Raw genomic sequence first — 23,397 nt, forward strand, 5'->3', positions numbered from 1 at the left:
AGCTTAATCCTTACTAGTAGCTGCTTGGACTTCTGGGAATTTATACCAAGCTGGACTGTGCCATATGCTTCTACTCTAGCTCATACTTCTTTGTCTAGAACTTCAACTGCTGCTTGTTGGGAACCTACCTCTAATCCTTATCAGTACCATAGCAAACACACCAAACCTCCTCTATCATGCTTGGTTAATGTTTATGTATTTTTTTTTAATTTGTGCATGATATTCCATGCTGTTCTTCATCTCCTAACATTAGTGGACCCCACACTGGCTTCGATTTTCCCCAGTCTGCCCTCCAGGATCTAGGTCAGCTGAGTAAGGGTCTTGGCTTTCTCTCCAAATAGTGGTTAAAATATGATTTTAACCATTACATATATAGTTACATTGATGAACTGCTTTGTAGCAAGCTGTCTTGAGTCATTAGTTGGTTTGATTCATAGGTTCATACTAGGCTATCTGCCCTAGGGCATTTATAAGCCTAGCCAAAGTGTGTTTGGCTTTCGCCACCCATTTTAAATTAATTTTGCTATGCCCTTTTTCGAGGTTAGTATACTGTGCCTCTAACACCTATGATCTCCCATCCACTCATCAAGATTCCTCTTGAAGAGAGTCAATGAGGGACTCTGCCTAACCTGGACTGGGTTTTATTCCAGAGTGAAGGGAGCCTCTGGGTTATGAATCTGTCCCTCCAGCATGTCCTATTTATTTCAGTGCTGAGGTTCAAGTCTCCTCGAGCGCGTAGCTCGATCGGATTTGGAGGTGCAGCATGTCCATTAATTCCGGGTTGGACATGACTTTATACGTCAGGCACAGATCGCCTCTGAGCAGGCGGTATGCCACTGAGTAGAGCTGGAGTTTCTTTAAACGGGCAGCATATGGCATCCTGTTGGAGCCCTTTGATCCTCTTGGTGAGGTACTTTTGGAGTCTTTCCAGTTGCTGCAGGTGTCTGGTAAGGTACATCCCAAAAGGGGCATTGTACTCAATTATGGGCCTGATGAGGGATGAGTAAAGAGGCACGATGACCTCCCCTGATCTACATGTGAATCCCTTCATGATTAGGTGGGCTATATAAAATGTTTTTCTAACCACTTTGGCCATGTGGTTGTCAAATGAGAGATTGCTATCAACTTGGGTCCCCAGGTCCCTAATTACTTCTTCTGTACTTAATAGATTACCACCTATGTGGTAATTTGTGGGCACTTTGTTTTTGCCAAAGGGGATGACTATACACTTTTTGGCGTTTAGCTGGAGGCCATGGCTCTGGCACCAGTTGTCTGTTTCTATGAGGCCCTTTTGGAGGATGCTTGTGTCGGCTGGAGATTCGATTATGGCGCCCAGTTTGCAGTCATATGCAAACTTTATCAGCCACGGTCCTTCCATGTTGGCTTGTACCTCCGAGAAATATATACCGAACAAGAGAGGTCCCAGGACTGAGCCTTGTGGGACGCCACTTGTAACTGGTTTGGAGTCTGACATGGCTCCAGCGATTCTAACCATGTGGGTTCTGTCCTTGAGCCAGTTTGCAACCCATCTAGTGACATAGGGGGTTATATTTAAGCTGGTGAGTTTATCTATAATGCCCGTGTGGGGTATTGTATCGAAGGCTTTTGCGAGGTCCAGGTAGGCTGTGTGGACCACCTTCCCCTAGTCAATGGCCTTGGTGACTGTTTCAAAGAAATCAACCAGGTTTAAGAGGCAGGGTCTGCCCTTAAAGCCGAACTGGGTAGGATCGGGTGTCTGTAGGTCCCCAATATCTTTATTTATGAGGTCCATGATGATCCTTTCCATAGCTTTGCAGACCAAGCTAGTCAGGCTTATGGGGCGATAGTTTCCAGGATCTGTTGAGGCACCACCTTTGTGGAGAGGGATCACTGTTGCTGTACGCCACTCTTTGGGTACATATCCTGTAGTAAGGCTGAGATTGAACAGTAGTTTTATGTTTGGGTTTAGCTCTTCTTGGATAATCCATTTATTTACTTTTAAAGAATAATCTCACCATTGCATACGTTTGAAAAGGTCAAAAGTTTAGTCACTGATGTGATTGATCATGTTTGTTTATATTGCTGTTTTAAAACTAGGCATTTTATCTGTTTCATACAATTGATTTTAGTCTGTCTGCAGTCAGGATAATTCTAGAAACATGTTATGGAGACGAATCATTTTTAGACAGTTTTTCTGTGGTATTTATCCACTTACTTTATAATTTGCATCTCTTAAGTGGGTAAATACACTGGCTAATGACTCTAAAGGGCCTTTATAAACCTAGCCATGTTTCCCAGAAATAGTAGAAAGGTATTGGTTCCACAAATTATGTGGGTTTATATAAACTTGGACATGAGTGGGCAAGCATTTACAAGCTTTCTCTGTTTAATAGAGACATAGGTGCAAGACAAGGGGTAACTGTGTTATTCCCCATCCAGTAACCCAAGTTTTGCTTCAATAAGTGCAAGGGAAAAACTTTGATACATAAATGTCAAGCCTGTTCTAGAGAAGGGGCAGCCTGTGTGAACTATACCTGTCTTTCCAGCACTCCCTACTTATGTTGGTGGTTAGGTTTATGTCCCTAGCTGTGGTAATGCAGACTGTTGCAAAATGTGTACTACAACACGTGTATGTGTGTCTTTGTTGGGAGTGTAAAAAATTGCCACCTTGTGGTTAATGTTTATGGTTACTGGTGCATTGGGATGGTGTGCTGGCCTGACTTGGTGCTCGGTTTTATCTATGGACATTGCAGCTGTAGCAGGAAACACATGCATACTGGCTCATTTTTGGGAGATAATTTATTTTGTGTGCATGTACATGCTGTGGAAGAGAGCTACAGGGACACATGCATCATGTCCAGGTGTTTGTAGTCTGATGGCAACAGTGTGCCTTAATTGCTACAAGTGTGTGTGGCCACAACCTGAGAGTAAGACCTGCTTTACTTCAAGGTAGGCATTGCTGCATTCTTTTTCTTTATCTGAAGATAGGCTCTGAGAACTGAATAGTTCACATACTCTTAGAATGTTTGTATGTATGATCTGTGTTACAAGAAGTAAACACTAGCAACAGCACTGATGGGGGTGATGATGTGCACTGTGGAGTAAAAAAAAAGTTAGTAAGAATTACAGCAGACTACACTGAAATTGCTACTTGGGACACTGCAAATTATTTCTGACTGTGTTATAAAACATATTGGCTGAGACAGTGACTTCATCTGGCTTTTGAAGAAAATGTGAGAACAGTGAATAGAAAAGTTTGTTGTAGCACTGTACACTGGAAACACTGTTGACATGACAGAAAAGCATGCACACTGTTCTGGACAGTGATAGTAGGCAATGCACTGTGTGAAGGGAGTAATATATTAAATTATACCAAAAAAGTACATCAATAAATATGTGCATACTAAAGCAGTTTACTAACAAATATACCTAGCTGGACTTACTGGAGTCACTCACCATACAGCCCAACCTTAGTCATGGGAGATTTCAACTATCCCTCCAAATCAACTGGGAGATGTACATGAGCACAAACATGCTCACCCAGAGGTTCCTGGACTTTGTCAGCACAAATGCTCTGGAACAGATAGTCTGCAGCCCCACAAGGTGCTCAAATATCCTAGACATAGTACTCACTAAAAATGAGGGGAGGGCTACTGCACTCCCCCCTGTGTTATGCCCTCCCTGGTAAAGTTGGATCAGACACCCCTACAGGAGCAAAAAAAAACCCCAACCTTTTCAAAGTAACTACAGCCTACTAAGAGACGGTATAAAAAGTTTTACACCTCCTGCAATCACAGACAATGAGGACTCCTGTGTAGATGTGTATGCAAATACCCTGTATAAACATGGCTGTACCTGACTAGATCAAAACCAGGCCCTCCCGAAAAAGCAAGCCACCCTGGTGGACCTCAAGTATAAACAGGTTATATAACAAGAGGAAGAAACTGATGTCTAAGAACAAGAGGGAACTGACTCAGGGGAAGAATTCCCTTCACGGATTGGATAAGCAAATCAGAAATCTTGTGAAGTCATCTAAAGCAAATTATGAAGCTAAAATAGCATCCCTAGTCAAGGATAATCATAAGGTATTCTTTAACTACATCTGAAATCTAAAAAGAAATGCCCAGCTATATGCCAAACTGGTAGTGGATACTACATCGGAAAAAACTGCCAACATGCTGACATTTTGCACAAAAATTCACCCCTTGTCCCCACCAGGAATACCCCAAAGCACACCTGACACCAGTCTTCTGCCTAGTATCTGTAGAGATCAGGTCATATCTGCACTCTCCAAGGCCAAAAACACAGCCTCAATGGGACCAGATAACAGCTCAGGCTGCTTACTAAGCAATCTAAAACAGTACCTAGCAGACCCACTTGGCATTCTCTTCAACTATAGCCTGAGAACTGGCTTTGTTCCGGCAGAGTGAGTTCCCTAGCTAAATTGTATTGCTTACCTAAAATCCATAAACGTTTGGTTTCCCCCTGGCCATCCAATAGTAGCAGCTGAAAAATATTTTTTGCACAGTATAGGAATACTGCTCCATTCATATTTGTTAAAATATGTGGTAAAGTTAGAGTCTTGTATTAAAGACTCTCTTGATTTTTTCGAAAAGGTTAAGAGACTCATATATGCAAAGATTTTTTTTAGATTGTTATCAATGTTAAAAGTCTTTATACCAGCATTTCACATAGGGTAGGCTTAGAAGTTTTAAGTTTTTTCTTGGTGCAAGTCCAGTGAGTGATTATGTTATTGAGTTAATATACTTTAGTTTAACTAATAATTTTTTTTAGAGTTTAATCAGTGCATTTATCAACAACTGCAAGGGATGGCCATGGGTGCATCTTTTGCACCCATGTATGTCAATTTAGTTATGGGTTTATCTGAAACTGAGTTTTTATATACGTTAAGTTTCTTTAGAGATTTTGTAGTTTTATATTATAGGTTTATTGATTATTTGATTTTTTTATGTAAGGGTGTCGAACATTTAGCTCAACCGTTTGTGAATGATTTACAAAGTAATTGCCTTAACTTGCAGTTTGTTTACAAATGGGTCAAGCTGTTACTTATTTGGATTTAAAACTTCAGGTTGCTGATAATACCATTAGTACTAAAATAGATAGGAAGTTGAATGATGCAATACATTTTTTGGACAACAAGAGTAGTCATCCCCCCCATGTGTTAAATGCCCTACTGTATAATGAACTTTTAAGGGTGAGTAGGTTGTGAAGTGAAATAATACGTACATGCGTTGTTTTTAAGCAAAGAAGTTATAATGAAGAATTAATTATGCAATCTTTAAAAAAGTTACTTCAGTTATATGAAGGGGCATATAATTCAGTTGAAATAATTTTACAGGTAGAGTAGATTATAAGGTTAGTACATTTACATGTGGTGAGGAGAAAAGTTTGTTTTGTTACTTCCTTTAATATTTTTATAGTCAAGACGTAGTATTGTTAAACATTATTGGCCCTGGGTTCAGGCACCTAGGCGGTGCGACAACCCACTGTGAGAGACAACTGGATGTGGACAGATGGCAGTATGGCAGTTTAGCTGCAGTGACAAATGCCTGCAGACAATTCCCTGTGAAAATAAAGGAACCCCCTGCACCCTAACTACAGGTGTGAGCCACAAACCCCCTATGTGATCTACACTCTACACCCCCTAGAAACCACCGTGTGCAACTAACACTGTAACATGTGCCTAGAATAGGATGCCAAGTGGGCATCAAAGTGGTAGAGTGAAACCTGTGTGCTGTGGGCAAAGCCTTTATTAACGCAAAATGTAAAGTGATGTGAGAAGTGCTTGGTGCATACTAAACCATGATATAATCATAACTTATAGAAATGTGCCACAGCACGGAGAAAATCCTGCACATCACTAGTGTCACACTTATGTTGCAAGATGTGTTTTAGACAACGCTCCCTTACAACAATGGCCTTCCTACATGGTGTCACAGGCATCCCCCGCAACAGAGATTCTCGTCGGGCATCTGTTACGTTCTGTTCCTGTTACAGGACAGTCAAAAGATCACAGCTGCACAGTAGGTCGTCCCAGTAACACTTTCAGCAGACGATGCCATGCCTCTACCTGGTTATTAGTCAGTGGGAAATCCATGCCGGTCACATCACTAGCATTCCAGAACCGTAAAGGATAGGATGATGATAGTCGTTGCTGTGAAGAGCAGCAGCGGGATGCATACTTGCGTTGTCGGCCTCGCACATAATGATGATCCAGGAATACGCCAATAGGCTGTGCACATTCAGGTAACGTACCCACATTGTCCACAAATGCAGGGACAACATCTTCAACTGGTAGGAATGCCAATGCAATTAGCTTGCATATGGCAATAGAGAACGCAGTATCTGTACCATAGAGGGCAATAGAGAACGCAGTATCTGTACCATAGAGGGCTACAAGGTGGTTAGGCTGGATCTGGCGCCAAATGATCTGTGCAAAGTGGAAAAGGCATCCTTTCAGAATACTCTTTGGGAATGCCTTATGGCTGGCACAGATCGCTGCCTTCTCGAAATCAGTCATTATATACTGTGGAGCCAGGGTACACTCCTGTTCTGCAGTCATACTCTTCAGTATCTCCCACATACTTGTAGTATGCAGACTCTGACTTCCTTGTCATGAGACAGTACACCAGGGGGACAATCCTTGTTGAGGTGTGGGTCCCAATACAGCCATGTAATGTATACAGCTGGCGACATATCAGCCTGTGTAGGGAAGGTGCCATCTCCAAGAATTATGGCAGCTCTACACAGATAAATTAGGTTCTGTGCTGTTGTAAGTAGAACCAAGGAATCAGTCCCATCCATATCAGATCTTCTACGGAGGATAAAGCTGCCACTACGGAGTGGATAGTGGCTGATAAATATCTGCGAGTGTTACTGGAGGTGTGGTCATGGATGCCCGTGCCCTCTGACGTACCCTGGTTATGCCAAGACGCAATGTGGCACGGCAAGGCATCTCCTGAAGTACATTCTCATCTGCTGTGCCTAGGACACTCTGCATCACCAAACTTGGCAACTCATTGCCAGTTACTGCCCTCTGCTGCAGTTCTGCTCGCAGTGTAGAAACCTGGGCTATGGTTGCATCTGGGCCGTGCTGGTGAGGCAGTGATTTCAGCAGTTCCTCACCCTCTTCCTGCCATACAGTGATGGCATGACCTCTACAGGCCTGTAGTCTCCACTCAATACATGCCAAGTACCGTTTAGGTGGCAGTTCACGCTCCAAATGGTAGAGGTATCCCACCACTATCAGCATTGGTTTGCCCCGTTGACTGGGCACTGTGCTGCATTTGTTGCCAAGCTGACCAGGGCTATACTGGTACATAGCTTCCGTCATGGTAACACCACTTGTAGATGGCCTCTCATTATCCATCACAGCATGTATAGTTGGGAACTGGATGTACAGACATCACTGCTACAATTCACTATAAGATGCAACAATACTTGCTTTACACTGCCCTGTGTTGGACCCTGTGTTGTAGTGCTGCCTGCAACATCTCACTGTGCAGGTGTCAGTACTACACCTTGGTCTAACTGCCTGTCATGCTATGGAGTCACTATATGCAGTTTAGACAGCCATGGGGCTAACAAATGTATATACTGTGGTAAGCATCTATCTGTCCTGATTTAAACACAGTTTCTACATGTGGTGTACATGTCCCTTTTAACTCCCAGTTGTTCCTGTAAGCCAATCAGGGTGTGGAGCCCTGTCTTAGTTTCAGTGACAGAAGTTACATAGGGAAGTTGCTCAGTGTTGCACCTTTCTCTGCCTGCATGGGCCTACATACCTTTGGTACACCAGCCCCAGGAGACAATGGATGGGTTTTCCAGAACCTACTAAACACACATGCTGCTGTAGACTAGGTGTGGGGGTTGACACTCCTGTCTGGAAGTGTTTCTTGGTTCACAGTTCCCACCTACCATTGTACTAGGGGGACCGTACCTGAACAGATGCTGTGTGTTGCACTTATGGCTGTACATCAATATGTCTAGGACTTGGAATTGACATATTCCCAATACTGTTAACCACTGGCACATTCTGTGTAAAGTGCTGTGCATAGTTTGGTAGTTGTTACTCTACACGTTCCTACAGTAGCATGTGCTTTCTACGGGGTATGGAGTCTGAAACTTCTCCTTCTGTTGCACTCCATATCATGTGTGCGCTATTCCAGTTGCAGTACAAGGGTTACTATATCTGATCTGTAAACATGCTTTGTATAGACAGGGACATACTAGATGTTAATGCGCATGTACAAAGACAGTGCTGCAGCTGGTGTGGATTATATTTCTGGTCTACTGTGACTGTTTGGGTTTGTCTGGAGTTCAGCTGATCTACTGGTAAGTTGTTACCGTTTATACTGTTGTGTATTTACTTGTGCACTGTGTATGTGTGGGGTATTTGTGCTTGTATGCTGTACTATTTATTAATCAATTGCAGTGTGTTTGCATTACGCGCTTGTGACTGGTTTGGTTTTGCAGCGTAGCTGCTTTAGGGGTTGTCGCTATATGTGTGTTTTTCTACCGACGTGGGTTCCGACGGCGGATCTGTATTTCGGCCACACCACTCTACGATCTAGCGGTGCCACGGCCTTCTTGTTTCAGCGTTTTAGCTCGCGGGCAATAGTCTCGCCATCTACACGACGGAACCCATTGGCCCTTTCTCCTCAACAGTAAAAATAGTGTTAATAATTTATATAAAATTCCCCTTATATCCTATAAAAGAGGTAGACACGTTAGGGATATGGTGGTACATAATGTATTTACTGCCCCTAGTGAAGATTTCAATGCATTGCTGAATGTCTGTGGAACTATGCCTTGTGGAAAATGTTCAGTATGCAGGCATATTGAGATCTTTTGATAAATTAATGGGGTAAAATATTGCCCCTTAGCATCCTATCCCTGTATTACAAAAGGAGTAATTAGAAGTTATGTACTCACCATAACGTTCCATCTGAGTAGGTAGTTCATTTGTCTGCAACCTGTGGGTTACAGATCCGATATTGGATCAGAGCCGGCAACTTGTTTCAAGCTAATGGATCCGAGCTCCTAGCTCCTCCCTTCACCCATAATCCCCTGCTAACCCTCCATGACCTCCGATCGAGTTTGCCTCTCAATATATATCCAACAAAGGATATCTAACAACTAGTAGATCCGAAGAAGGTGAGGGGGAAGGAGGGGGGATGGTTGCAGACAAATGAACTACCTACTCAGATGGAACGTTATGGTGAGTACATAACTTCTAAATTTGAAGTAGGATGTTCATTTGTCAGCAACCTGTGGGACAGAGTCCCCAGCTACCTGCACCTTGGGTGGCCATCATGGAAGGATATTACGAAGCACCGCAGAGCCAAAGGATGCTCTCCTTCTAGAAAGCAGGTCTAGCTTGTAGTGGTTGATAAAGGTATGAGATGAAGCCCAAGTGGCTGCAGAACAAATATCCAAAGGAACTCTGGACTTGAAGGCCGCAGAAGTAGAAATGGAGCGGGTGGAATGAGCACGAACTCCTTCTGGTGAGGGTCTACCCGAGGCTTGATAAGCCAGTAGAATACATTGGGAAATCTAGCAAGATAAAGATACTTTAGAGATAGCTTTCCCCAAGCTAAATTTGGCAAAGGAAACGAACAGCTGGTCAGATTGTCTATGGCCAGCTGACAGAGTATAAAAACGAAGCTGCCTATGAACATCCAATGAGTGCAGCTTGTACTCTCCCTTATTTTGATATTTAGGGAAGAAAACCGGTAAATTTATGGATTGATTTATGTTGGTTTCTGATGCTATCTTGGGAAGAAAGGAGGGATTGATCCGGAGGTACACTCTATCTGGGTGAAAAATCAGGTATGGAGGCGTCACAGAAAGAGCCTGAAGCTCCGACGCTCTTTTCGCTGAAGTAATGGCTACAAGGAATGCCGTTTTCCATGACAAGAATTTGAGATCCACTGAAGCAGCGGGTTCAAAGGGTGGAGCAGTCAAGGCTTGAAGAACTAATGTAAGATCCCAGGGGGGTACGGCTTCTTTTACAGGGGGTCTAAGTAAAAAGGTACCCTTGAGAAAGGTTTTACACAATTTGGCTGACAAAGGGCCCTGTATCATGTCCCACATAATAATGAGATATGGCTGCCAATTGCACTCTGACAGTTGAACAACTAGCGCCTTCCTGAAAGAGTTTAGTTTGGAAGTCTAAAATGGATGGAAGAGGAGCCGTAAAGGGATCTAGATCGCGGTGCTCCGCCCAGATGGAAAAACGTTTCCATTTACTGTGATACACTTTCCTGGTGGAGGGCTTATGCACTGCCACGAGGATGGCTTTGACTGGTGAAGAGATACCGGGAGTCCTAACTAGGAGTGGAACTGGAGCAACCAAGCTGTCAGTTTCAGATTTGTCCAGGTTTGGAGTTGGCAAGTCCAACGGATGAGAGACGAGATCCGGAATGGGATCTAGAATCCAAGGGTGATTCACAAGGTGAGACCACAGGTAAGGGAACCAAATTTGTCAAGGCCAGAATGGGGCAATGAGAATCATCTTGCTCCCCAACCGCGAGGCTTTCTGTAAGAGTTGTATCATCATTGGCAGAGGAGGATAGGTATAGAGTAGACCAGGTGGCCAAGCATGCACCAGAGCGTCTCTTGGAGTTTCCCCTGGAGGGGGGATTAGAGCAAAGAAATTGTCGCATTTGGTGTTTGATGGAGATGCAAAAAGATCGCAGCAGGGTTGCTCCCATGTTGCGAATATCTGCTTCGCTACTAGAGGATTGAGAGACCACTCGTACGGGGTAAGAAGGGTGCAGCTGAGCTTGTCCACTAGGATGTTGGTCCTCCCCGGAATGTGCGTTGCAATCAGAAAGCGGTTGGTGGAGATCGCCCATTCCCACACCCTCATGGCTTCGTGGCAAAGAGGATAAGATCTGGTTCCCCCCTGTTTGTCTATATACCAGACCACCGACATGTTGTCCGACTGAATTGCAATCGTTCCTGCGGGGAGGAAGCTCTGACGTGCTTGCAACGCCAACAGCACCGCTCTCATCTCCAGAACGCTGATATGCAGGGAGGTCTCTGTATCGTTCCACGTGCCTTGGACTGTCCTGCCTGAATAATGCCCCCCCACCCGAGGCGGGAAGCGTCCGTGGTCACCGTGGCGATAGGGGAGAGCTGCAGAAGGGACGGCCCGTATGGAAGTTCGATGCTTGGAGCCACCATAGTAGCGCCCTCCTGCAAGCCTTGCTGATAGCAATGGGATGGTGGAGAGGAAGGGATAGGAAGGACCATTGCACTAACAGAGTCCATTGCAGTACTCGCATGTTCAAACGGGCGCATGGAAGGAGTGTAATCGCTGCCGCCATGGAGCCTAGTGCCCTCAGGACCAATTCCGCTGGCGAAGCCTCTGAATAAAGGATAACCCACACCTGAAGTTGTATGTTCCTGATTCTCTCAGAAGTTAGGAAGGCTCGCAAATCTCTGGTGTCTATTCTGGCACCTATGAATTCTATGACCTGCGTCAGAGCCAGTAGAGATTTGCTGACATTGATAGTAATGCCTAGTTGTGGGGCTAGATGGAGAAAAGTCTCTGGTCAAGCAAAGTAGATGCCTTGTTGGTGCGGTCAGGAGCCAGTCGTCCAGGTACAGAAAGACCGGAATTCCCTGGAGTCTCAGGTGGGCCGCAATCACTGCTAACACTTTGGTAAACACCCTGGGGGCTGTGGTGAGACCAAAGGGAAGGACCCTGAACTGGTAGTGACTGGCCCCCAGCCGGAAGCAAAGGAACCTCCTGGATAGTTTGTCCATTAAGATGTGGTAGTACGCATCCTTGAGGTCTAGAGAGCACATCCAATCGTTTTCCCTCAAAAGGGGGAGGATAGATTGAAGAGTGACCATTCGGAATTTTTCCTTGGTTACGGACAGGTTCAAGCAGGAAAGGTCTAAGATAGGTCTCAAATCCCCAGTCTTTTTTGGCACCAAAAAGAACCAGAGTAGAACCCTAATCCGAGCTGGTCTTGGGGGACGGGCTGGATGGCTCTTTTTCTTAGCAGCTGCTGTATTTCTGTGGCTGCGGCCTCCCTCTGATCAGGTGGTACATCGGGGAGGTTCTTGGATTGGGGGACATGAAGTATTGATATTTTGTACCCTCTGGATATGATGCGAAGCACCCAGCGGTCTGTTGTGATGGACTCCCATGCCGCTAGGCGTTTTGAAAAACGCCCCCCCCCCGACTGCCTCCAGAGTGGAGCAGCCGGGCAACCCCTCAGGGCTGCTGCGCGGGCCGCTCAGAGAAAGGCTCTCCGGACCCAAGGTTTCTCGGAGCCCCTCTGCCCCTGGGGCGACGTCCTCCCTGTCCACCTCTGCCACGGTAGGACTGGTTGTCTGGAGCTGGTTGAGAATGTTGTGATTTCCGGAACCACATCTTCTTCGGACCCTTTTGGTTCCTTGAAAAGGACTGCTGGGGAGCAGAGAAGCAGACGTCTTCCCGTCCTTCTCGCTCTGGACAAGTGTCTCGCAAACTGTTTTGCCAAATAGGGCAGAGCCATCAAAAGGGGGCGTTCGCGAAGGACGCTTTAAAGGGCTCCGTAAAGTCGCAATGACGGAGCCAGGCCTGACATCTCATGACTAGGCCTGCTCTGCTAGCCCTAGCGGCTCCCTCTGTGGCGTGGGACAACAGCCGCATAGGTGTTTGAAATCGATCTCAGAGTGGCCATTCGGGTGGAGTACAATTGTTTGTCCTCCTCAGACATGGACTCAGGAGGGGGATGCAGCGTATTCTTTGATAAGATCCCGCTGCATCCTGATGACATGTGTCATATAGTTCAGACACCTTACTGAGAAGGTCGCTGAACTAAAGACTCGCTTCCCTAAGCGATCCATCAAACGGGACTCTTTGCTTGGTGGATGGACTGAGGGACTCTCCTGAGCCAATTCCCTCTTTGTGGCTGCCGCCGTCAACATGGCATCTACAGGGGGCCCCTTACTCCAATGTGAGTCTGAGGGGGGGCTAAGAATCCTATCCGGTCGCTTTGGTATTGGCTCCACGGTGTCCGGATCCTTCCACGCCATGGTGGTAATGAGGTCCACCAGGGGGTCGGCTGGAGGGGACACCCAAGAGGTAGACGGGCCTGCCTCTAATGCCTCCAGAAACACGGACTCGTCAGAGGAAGACTTAGGGGCAGACCACCCACCTCCGATTCTCAGCATCTCCATGATGTCTCCAAAGGAGACATCCTCAGGGGGCGATCTTGGGGAGCCTTCCCCTTCCTCCAAGTCCATGTCCTCTGTTAAGGACTCAGGGGAGTCCACGTGCCTCCTTTTGCACTTATGCTTGTGGGGAGCTTCCTCAGGGGGGACGGTCAGAGGAGGCCTCGCCAGCAACATCTTGTTCCAATGGAACTGTGACATCGAAGCAGGCTGTCCCTTTGGCTGGGTGATGGAAGCCTGGCCCAGCAGAGAGGGAGTGCAGGGAGGAGTTGATGCAAGGACCGGGGATCCTGATGCTCTCAACAGAGCCCTCTCCACAACATCGAAGGCCGAGGGAGAGCCACTCTCCCATGGATCAGAAAGTCGGCTCCCACTCTGATCCAATGAAGGGATCGGAGCCGGTGCTGAGACAGTCGGATCCAAGGGACCAGTGTGCTCAGACCTGGATGGAGCCGAAGGCACACTGAATCCCCCGGATCCGAAGCTCGGACCACGGCTCAGAGTGGTCGGATTCGACAGGCTCGAGGGCAGGGTCGGATCCGAAGTACCAAGTGCTGTCGAAGCCGACCCACCCCCGGCTCCAAGGCTGCTCGGCTCAGAGCGCTCCGAACCCGGGTAGCGGGTCGGAGAAGGAGCAATTGGGTGGAAAAAAAGGTGTTGAGCTCCCCCCCTGAGGCGGGGGGGGGGGGCAAGAGCACTCCCATCTGCAGCTGGGCCTGGATGAATCTTCGCATCATCCGGTCCAAGTCTGCATCGGATAAACTGAAGGTAGATCTCGAGGAGGCCACCGAGGCAGGCCTGGAATGCCACCTCGATGACCTCGGAGATCGGGTCTCCTCCTCCTCGGGCCCCAGGGAGAAACAAGGGGATCGGAGCCGAGGAGGAGGACACCTAGAAGCAGTGGAGGGAGAAGCCCGCTTAGCTGGCGGGGCCGAAACAGAGGTCTCGGCCCGCCGCTTGTGGTGCTTCTCCCTCAGTTTCTCCCTCCTGGCCTCCCTTGTCCTCCGACACTTTATCGGGAGTTTGAGTCCCGGACAGAGGCAGGGGGGGCAGGAGTGGCAGCGACTACAGGCTGTGGTGGAGCCACGGGAGCAGCAGAGGTAGCGGAGGCCGAATCCGAATCCGGGGGGTAAAAAGTCCCGCCAGGACCAGCTTCGACCTCCGCTCTTTCAGTGCCCTGGGGTTGAACGCTGCACAGATGGTACAGCCCGAGGTGAGGTGTTCAACCCCAAGGCATTGAACGCACCAAGTGTGGCCATCAGCCGGGGAGAGCTTATGGCCACACTCGGTACATTTAGAAAATATGGCTTTTGGGGCCTCAGCCATTCACTTTTTTTAAGAAAAAAAGAAGCTACTACACACACACAGGCCCCAAAAGAAATGCAACACACACTCACACACTAGCGACCAGCGAAGGGAGGGTACTAATTAAAAAATAAGGACCCTAACTCCGACACACTTTAAAAGTATTAATCTAAAAAAGAAATTCCTGACAAGAAGTACTTAGAAAAAAGTAACTTTTCTTCACTTATCTGACGAGCTCAACAAGGATCCAGCCATCCACAAGCGCGGCAAACTAGATCTGAGGTCATGGAGGGTTAGCAGGGGATTATGGGTGAAGGGAGGAGCTAGGAGCTCAGATCCATTAGCTTGAAACAAGTTGCCGGCTCGGATCCGTAACCCACAGGTTGCTGACAAATGAACATCCTACTTCAGATTATATGTTCTCTCTTACCCTTGTGGTCACTTTTATATAACAAACCCAAAACCAAAAAAGGCTACCTTCTCTAACTATAACCCAGCTATATCCTGGAACCAACTCCTCTCGGAAATAAAATCCCTCCAGCATAGCAAAAGTTTCAAATTAGCCACAAGGCAATACCTAAAAACAAAGTGGTCACTGTAGCAACCCACCCAAAACCACCATCCTTTCACCGCCTCACTCTTAATGCATCTCTAACACTATTCCCCTGCCTCTTCTACCTCTTCCCCTTCCTCTATCTTCAACCACTCTTAATTCTTAGTCTCAGAACAACCTACCTGTCTAGTCTGTCTCCTATACTCTAGCTCCCTACATCTCCTACTAGCCATTCCTACTTTCCTTTCTTGTTTCCAAACTCCTATACAACTAGATCGTATCCACTTTAAATAAGCATCTGCCTATTAACTCATTTTGCTCTAAGCAGCTTAAATAGCATTGTAACTAGTCGCATTTTCTTCTGCTAATTGTTTAAAACCTTGTTTGTAACGGCTCACATACTTGTCTGCCAATTGTTAATACTCTGTATAATTGACTTGCCTGAGGAGCTTTATTTCTCTCCAGGTCTCTGCTTGTAAGATCCTATAGTCGATTGTTACTGCTACGTTACTAACATTTAATAAATTGTTTTCTACTCCAGAGGAGCTTTACTCCCCGGGTCCCTGCTGAAAATGAGCCAAAAGCTCAGCCAGACTAACCTGGTTAACAAATGTAAAACAAACAAATAAATAAATAAATATATATAGGGGAAACTAAAAGAGTTTTTAAGGTGGGACTACAAGAGCATATTGCAGACATAAAAAAATAAACATTTTGATAACCCAGTGGCTGTGCATTTTAATCTGGTTCATGAAAGGGAATTTGTTAATTTAAAAGCATGTATTTTGGAACAAGATTTTGCTAGGGATGTTGTATTATTAAATAAATTGCTTTATAAAGAAACAATTTTTATTCTTAAGTTTAATACGTTATCTCCCAATGGCCTGAATAAGGAATGTAACTCGAAAGTCCTTTTATAACTGACAAGTTAATTGCTTAATTATTTTAAATGAGTGCAATATATATATATCTCTATCTATCTATCTATCTATATATCTATATCTATATCTATATCTATATCTATATATATATATATATATATATATATATATATATATATATAGAGAGAGAGAGAGAACAGTGCTTTTTTTCACTATGTGTTAACTTCTAGAAGGCTGTGTTTGCCGAGGTGCTAGAGTTGCTGTTTATTGTATTAAACATTTTATTTTATTGTCGTGTGTAGTGTATTCTTCACTGGCCAGGGTTATTTCTTCACTATCCTTACATTTCGTGGTTTATTGAAGAGCAGCAGCAGTAATCCCCTTACACCAAGGGGGCCAACAACCGTCCCTGGGAACTAAAGACCCATAATCCACGTTATATAAAACAGCATAAGCAACCCAAATGATACAAGAATGAGCTTTTATTTGGACAAAAACGTGAAGTTCTGTCCTTTGCACTGACTACAGGATGTTTTGTCCTAAAAAATTTCATGTTTCTTAAAAAAAAAAAAAAAAAAAAAATAACCCTCTTTGGGCATTTGAAAAGGTGGCAACCCTAGGCACTGCATGACAGTAACTTTTAACTTGTACTGACACCTCTCAAAGTTTGCTCTACTTCTCACTTCTTCTACATTAATTGAATGGAGCCATGATGTGACAGTCCAGTCACTGGCATTGTAATTTCATCAACTGTGCATTAACAGTGAATTATGGGGAAATAACTTTAGAATAAAACAAACTTTTATCAGGATATCTGCCTCCAGTATGGCATTCAGGGTGACAAACAGAATAGAATTAGTAGAGTGTGGATTATCCAAACGTCAGTTATCTGAAACATCAATTATCCAAATGCAGCCTTCCTAAGAGTTGCGTCATTGCAGCTGTATGTGCATCTTAAGCGTAATTTAACGTTTGTTGCTGTTATGGAATTTAACATCTACAAGTAAGTATATGTGTGTGTTTCGAGTCTGTCTCCACCTGTCTCTCTCCCTTTGCCTTAATTGATAAGGAAGACGACAGCAACACTTCTACTGAAATGTTAGTTGACATGGAAGTTGATCTTTTCCGCACTTTTAAAATGCACTTAGATAAAGGTGAGCTTGTAGCTACAAATACTGTACTATAACTCAGATAAAAGCAACAGCAGCTCAACTGTGCAATGTGGAAGTAACATGACAATGTGAAATTTGTTATCTGGAGCATCGTTTGAGTATACAGCAAGTGCTGTTCGGCTTGCAATTATTTAAATTCCCCGAACAGTGTAAAATATGGTGACAGAATGTGTAACAGTTTCATAGCCGGCCTTAGGCATAGGCCAACTAGGTGGTTGCCTAGGGCGCCGTTCTAGTAGGGGGCGCTTTTCCTGTATTTATTTGGTGTAGGTAGACCAGAATGGGGGCACCGGGTGGTGTGGTGGGGGCGCTGTGGAGCCCTTTTGCCTAGGGCACCAGTTGACCTAAGGCCGCTCCTGAACAGTTTACCTATTTATTTAACAAAACAAGTCTTGAATTTTTTAAACTATTGATATCAGATTTGCTCCCTTTCCCTCAGCATTGTGTGTGTGTGTGTGTGTGTGTGTGTTCGGTTTTCCCCTCACTTTGCATTTTGCTGCAAGTTTAGTTTACTTACCGTACACAATTATATATAAAAGGATTCTGTATGTGGTTCAATGACCCTTTAATTAACCTGCTAAAAGAATGCATAAAAATTAAGTCTGGCGCATTAAGCAAGAGAACATTTGAGGTAAAATATAATAATTAAAGCTTCATTATTTTCTGTAAACTATATTCATTTTTTATCCGTTTCAATTATATGTTTGATTTGTTAAACTACACTAGGTCCCAATTAGTTTGGGTAATCAACTTTCTACTTTAGTGAGTACATCTTTCTGGTACTTACACATTTGCAAGGAGCCAAACTTAAGGAAAATATATAAAAAAAAAAAAATAATAATAATTTAATTTTTTTTTTCTGGTCGTGGTCCTTTAAGGAGAAATTTAATGAATAACCTCCAAAAAGATACACAACATAAATATCTGCATACAGATACATGCATAACAAAGCAAAGGTAAGAAAAGGTAACATCACAAACCTGAAAGGTGTAGAAAGTCTTAAGACTACATCATTATAAAAAGCTGTCTGAAATAAGATCATTAATAAACAGTAGTACCTTTCAGACATAGCCATGTCTGTGATCAGACAGTATCTGTGTATGTTACAGGACACAGCTTCATGTTTAAGAATATTCTTGCACATTAAAGATAGATAAAAAGCATTTTACAACATCATGTACTGTGAAAGTGCAATTCAGATAACAGGAGTAAGGACAGATGCGAGGGAAAACTTTTACTGGCATACCAGGCAGACTGCAAACTAATCTGACGTGTATCATCATGCATAGGTGACTACTTAGCTAAATCTTGCAAGATAGAAAATGTGATATTCTTGCTGGTTGAGGGAGTGACTGTAGGAGGAGTACCTTTGGAAGGAAATTAAAGTCACTAAAATTCACTCTGTAAAAAAATAAAACAACCTTAGTCAAACCACCATGATGCAACTGTTAAAACCACATTTATAAAACTATAAAATGCAGGAATAAAAATCAGTTCGATAAGCGCTTTCGGCTTATGTAGCCTTCTTCAGATCATATGTAAATCCTGCTACAGATTCTATTTAAAACCCAGCTGCCCAATCACAAATGTGGGGTGGACCACATAAGCAAATGCAAATTCATAGTCTTAGTATTGATTGGAAGCATAGCAGCCAACTGCAGTTCTAGAAATTAGTCAACAGCCAGCAGTGAAGCATTCAGTGTTAACTTTTCTATTGGATAAGCTTCTTAATTTTAACCAATTGTTTTCTTAGACATGTATCCCTGTGATGATAGGTTACTATAGGACTCATTGACTCCAATCAGCCTCTTGTGGCTCATTGATATGGCAACAGAAAGTGTGCGTGACAATTGGTATTAGCAGAGGCAGCAAATACAACTGCTGGAATCTTGTAGCAGCAGTAAGTAAGAAACACTGCATCGTGATAAATAAACTAAGTTACATAGCCTCCTCAGGGCCCAATACTTAGCCTCCTTGCTTTTAAGACAGGTCTTAATGGCACTACACTGCTTAAGCCTTGAGGATAATCTGCTCTTAAATTCATGATCCAATTGATTAGTCTAATTTCTGTCCGATTCTTTATATCATCTTCTCTTAGGCTAGGTTGAATACATTCCAGGACTTTAAATTTAAACAGGTCTTGGATTATGAACAACGTGCATAGCAAGCGCATTGTTTAAATCAGAATTCCTTATGTCTCTCATATGACATAGAATCCGATCCTTAAGGTACTCATCAGTTTTTCCTTCATAGAAAGATCTACATGAGCAGCAAAATGCCATATAGACAAGATATAGCCACAAGGGTCTCACGTTTATGCACGTCAGAGGTTGACTTTGTAACAGAATGTGACAAATTGCACCATAATTTATGTGCAAGGGACTACAAAGAGTCAGATTTCAAGTTGACCACTGACCTTAAGAATATGAGAAGCCTTAAGGGCTGTCCCTACTACACTGAACTATTGACCATTCCATCCTCTGGTGAACATAACAGTAATTCACAACTTAATTGTCTTTTGATGTATAGTACTGATAATAAACAAGTGTGTGACACCATTAGAAAATATTGGCCTATATTGACCGAGATTATCCACGGTGGTGGTGCTGCGGTAGCGCTGTCGCCTCACAGTAAGACACTGACCGGTTCGACTCTCAACTAGAGCATCTTCTGCGTGGAGACATGCGTGAATGGGCGTACCTTTGTTGAAGGTTGTGCGTTAGGGCTGGCAACTCAGCACATAAAAAATCAACTGCCAATCATTAGTGGACCGGAGTTCCGCTGTCGCGACCCCTAACTGGGAAAAGGGGAAAGACACAACATTGACTGCTGATGAGAAGATTAAAAATATTGCAGGAGACAAACCCAGGTTCTCGTACAAGAACAGAACATAAAAAGCCTCATGTAATAAAGATGGCTTCAGACACCCTCGTTAAGAAAAGGTGCTTTCAGATGCCATCATTGTAAAGTTTGTACTCACAATGACAGCAGCAACACTTCACCCTATCTCCAATAGTACCTATGTTTTTGATGCATTTGCAAATTGTACTACTCAACATCTTGTCTATATGGCATCTAGCTGCTCATGTAGAGCTTTCTATGCAAGGAAAACTGATCAGCACCTTAAGGATCGGATTCTACGTCATATGAGAGACATACGGAATGCCGATTTAAAACAATGCTTTTGCTATGCACATTGTTCATAATCCAACACGTGTTTAAATTTAAAGTCCTGGAATGTATTCAACCTAGCCTAAGAGAAGGTGATATAAAGAATTGGACAGAAATTAGAGAAATCAACTGGATCATTAATTTAAGAGCACATTGTCCTTCAGGCGTAAAAAGTGTAGTGCCATTAAGACCTATCTTAAAAGCAAGGAAGCTAAGGATTGGGCCCTGAGGAGGCTATGTAACTTAGAAAGTTTATTTATCATGATGCAGTGTTTCTTTCTTACTGCTGCTGGAAGCTTTGTAGCAGCAGTATTTGCTGCCTCTGCTAATACCAACTGTCACACACTTTGTTGCCATGGCAATGAGCCACAAGAGGATGATTGGACTCAATGAGTCCTATAGCAACCTATCACCACAGGGATACATGTCTAAGAAAACAATTGGTTAAAACTAAGAAGCTTATCCAATAGGAAAGTTACCACTGAATGCTTCACTACTGGCTGTTGACTAATTTTTAGAACTGCAGTTGGCTGCTATGTTTCCAATCAATACTAAGACTATGAATCTGCATTTACAAATGTAGTCCACCCCACATTTGTGTGATTAGGCATCTGGGTTTTAAACAGAATCTGTAGCAGGATTCACACATGATCTGAAGGAGGCTATATCAGCTGAAAGTGCCTATCGGACTGATTTTTATTCCTGCATTTTACAGTTTTACTCAATAAATTAGTGGTTTTAACAGTTGCATTGTGGTGGTCTGCCGAAGGTTTTCCTTGCAGTTTGTTTTGTTTCCATTGGCAGCTTTAGCAGTTGTAACAGTGTTTATTGGATTTATTTTAGTACATTGAAGTATTACTACTTCGAATGTATTAAAATTTAACCCTTTGCATCGAACGCTGAATATAGCGAAGCTGCAGAATATCGAACACTTTCCTAGGGAAAGTATTTGGTGGGCCATTTCTGCAGCTTCGCTATTTCCTCAACTGTGGAGTGAAGGTTACAGATCGGGTTACGGTAAGTGTGCGAGATAGGGACCTTAGGGTTAGGGAGCGGGTAAGACGAGTGTGCAGTAGTTACGGACCTTAGGGTTGGGTTAAGGTAAGTGGATAGCTAGTAGTGTATGTATTGTTTAGTGTAGGGTTTTGTGAAGTGGGTGTGTGTGTGGATTATGTATTTTGGTGTGCTTGTGTTGTGTGCATGTTTGTTGGAACAGCAATTTTTTTCCCTGGGAAAAAAATGCTGTTCCGAGTGTTCAATGTTGTGGTGTTTTGAGTGAAATGGTTCGATATTAGAACATCTGATGTAGTAATACTTCGATGTTCTAATATAAACCAGGGTTTATTTTATGTTTAGCACTACTTAGTTTTTCTATTCTAAGTGAATGCAGCTGAGATATAGACAGTCCAGTCATGGGCACTGTAATCTCAAACTATCCATGCATTATGGGGAGGTTTTATCTTTGGATGAAGAACAAACTCTTCTTACAAGGAAGCTGGCCTTCAGGAGGGCATGCAGGGTTACAAACATAAGAGAATTAGTAATGACTACATTTTTCTGGTGCATTCAGGTAAGCAATATGCACAAATTAAAGAAAAGATTAAAAATACATTTTTTTCAGTTATTTCCTGTAGTGGTCCTTTAACTAAGCATTGTTTGTGGATTTCCCTGAAAAGAAGAGACACACCCAAGACTAATGGGTTTGCCGGTTAACAGATAAATAAATGTTAACCAGTTTACAGACTTTAGCATATCTGACTTTACATAACTCATTCCCATACCCATCTCTGAAAAAAACTGACCAAGTATAGAGCCCTGCGGGATACCACTGTTAATTTCCATCAGAATGGAGAGATGCTCCCACCCCAATCTGAAATGTTGCATTATGTCTCTAAATGTTTTACCCACTGAACTGATTGGAGTAAATAGAACGCAACAAGTTAGGGTTGGGGAATTACCAGCTCATTTTACTTGTTAAGTAAATTAAAAGTCAAATTCATGACAATGAATGTAGGATCAGTTGTACTCCACCAAAAGCTGACTGGCCAACACACTAATTCTAACTGACAGATGTAAGACAATGATATTTGTTATAGCCAGTTTCTCACTTACAGCAAGTCTGACATGTGGTCCTAAATGCAGACAATTCATGACTTGAAAAAAAGTCCAAACTGGGTCCTTTAACACAGCGACTACAAGAAGAAAACACTTAATTACTTAGCTAGCAGTTGTTTACCAGTAAAGTCAGACTGAGCCAAGAAAGGTCCCTTTTCAGTGCAGGTCTGGGAAGAAAAGTTCCAGAGTTAAAAAAAAGTTTAAGTCATCATACCCAGCCTTAGGCATAGGCCAACTAGGCAGCCGCCTAGGGCTCCGGTTTAGCAGGAGCGCTTTTCCAGTATTTGTTTGTTTACTTTTTGTAGTAAAGAAACGGATTCTTTAAAATTTGTTGAATAAATATAGGGAAAATGGAAGAATAAGACACTGAGAAAAATGAAGAAAAAAGTAATCCGGATTATGTAGGCATACCAGGATGGGGGCACCAGGTGATGAGGGGAGAGGCAATGTGGAACCCTTTTGCCTAGGGCACCAGCTGACCGAAGGCCATCTTCGGATGTCATACAATACAAAACAGCAAATGTTACATCAAATACACAAACAAAAGTTAATTCACAAAAAAAAAAAACACAGAAATGATAGACCCTAGATGGAATTATATTCCAGGGAGTTTTATTTCAGTTTTACTAAGTAGCAGTTAAGAACTTTCATTAGGTTAACATATAGGTGCAGCAAAATATATGTGGAGTATTACTAGCAAGATTGTTTGCCGAGAATTTCTAGGTATGGCTAAGCTACTGGGTCTTCTGACAAAAGCCCATAAGCTTAGTTTATGCAGGAAGCCCAAACAACAGATAGATGCAGGAAGCCCAAAAGGACACAACAGATAGATGCTAGATGGCTAGAGTTGTAGCAACGTTAAGACAGGAGAAGAATTTCAGGAGCATATTTGGAAAACAAGAGGTGGGTCCTAAGCTATGCTTTGAAGTATTCTGGATTTATGACTTGTAGGTCTTTTGGGAAACTATTCCAACATTTGGATACATATGAGGAATACGGTGCTTCACCATGTTTATTGTTTGGC

The sequence above is a fragment of the Protopterus annectens genome, chromosome 17.part0, assembly GCF_019279795.1.
Source record: "Protopterus annectens isolate FY-2018-M chromosome 17.part0, PAN1.0, whole genome shotgun sequence".
Lineage (NCBI taxonomy): Eukaryota > Metazoa > Chordata > Ceratodontiformes > Protopteridae > Protopterus > Protopterus annectens.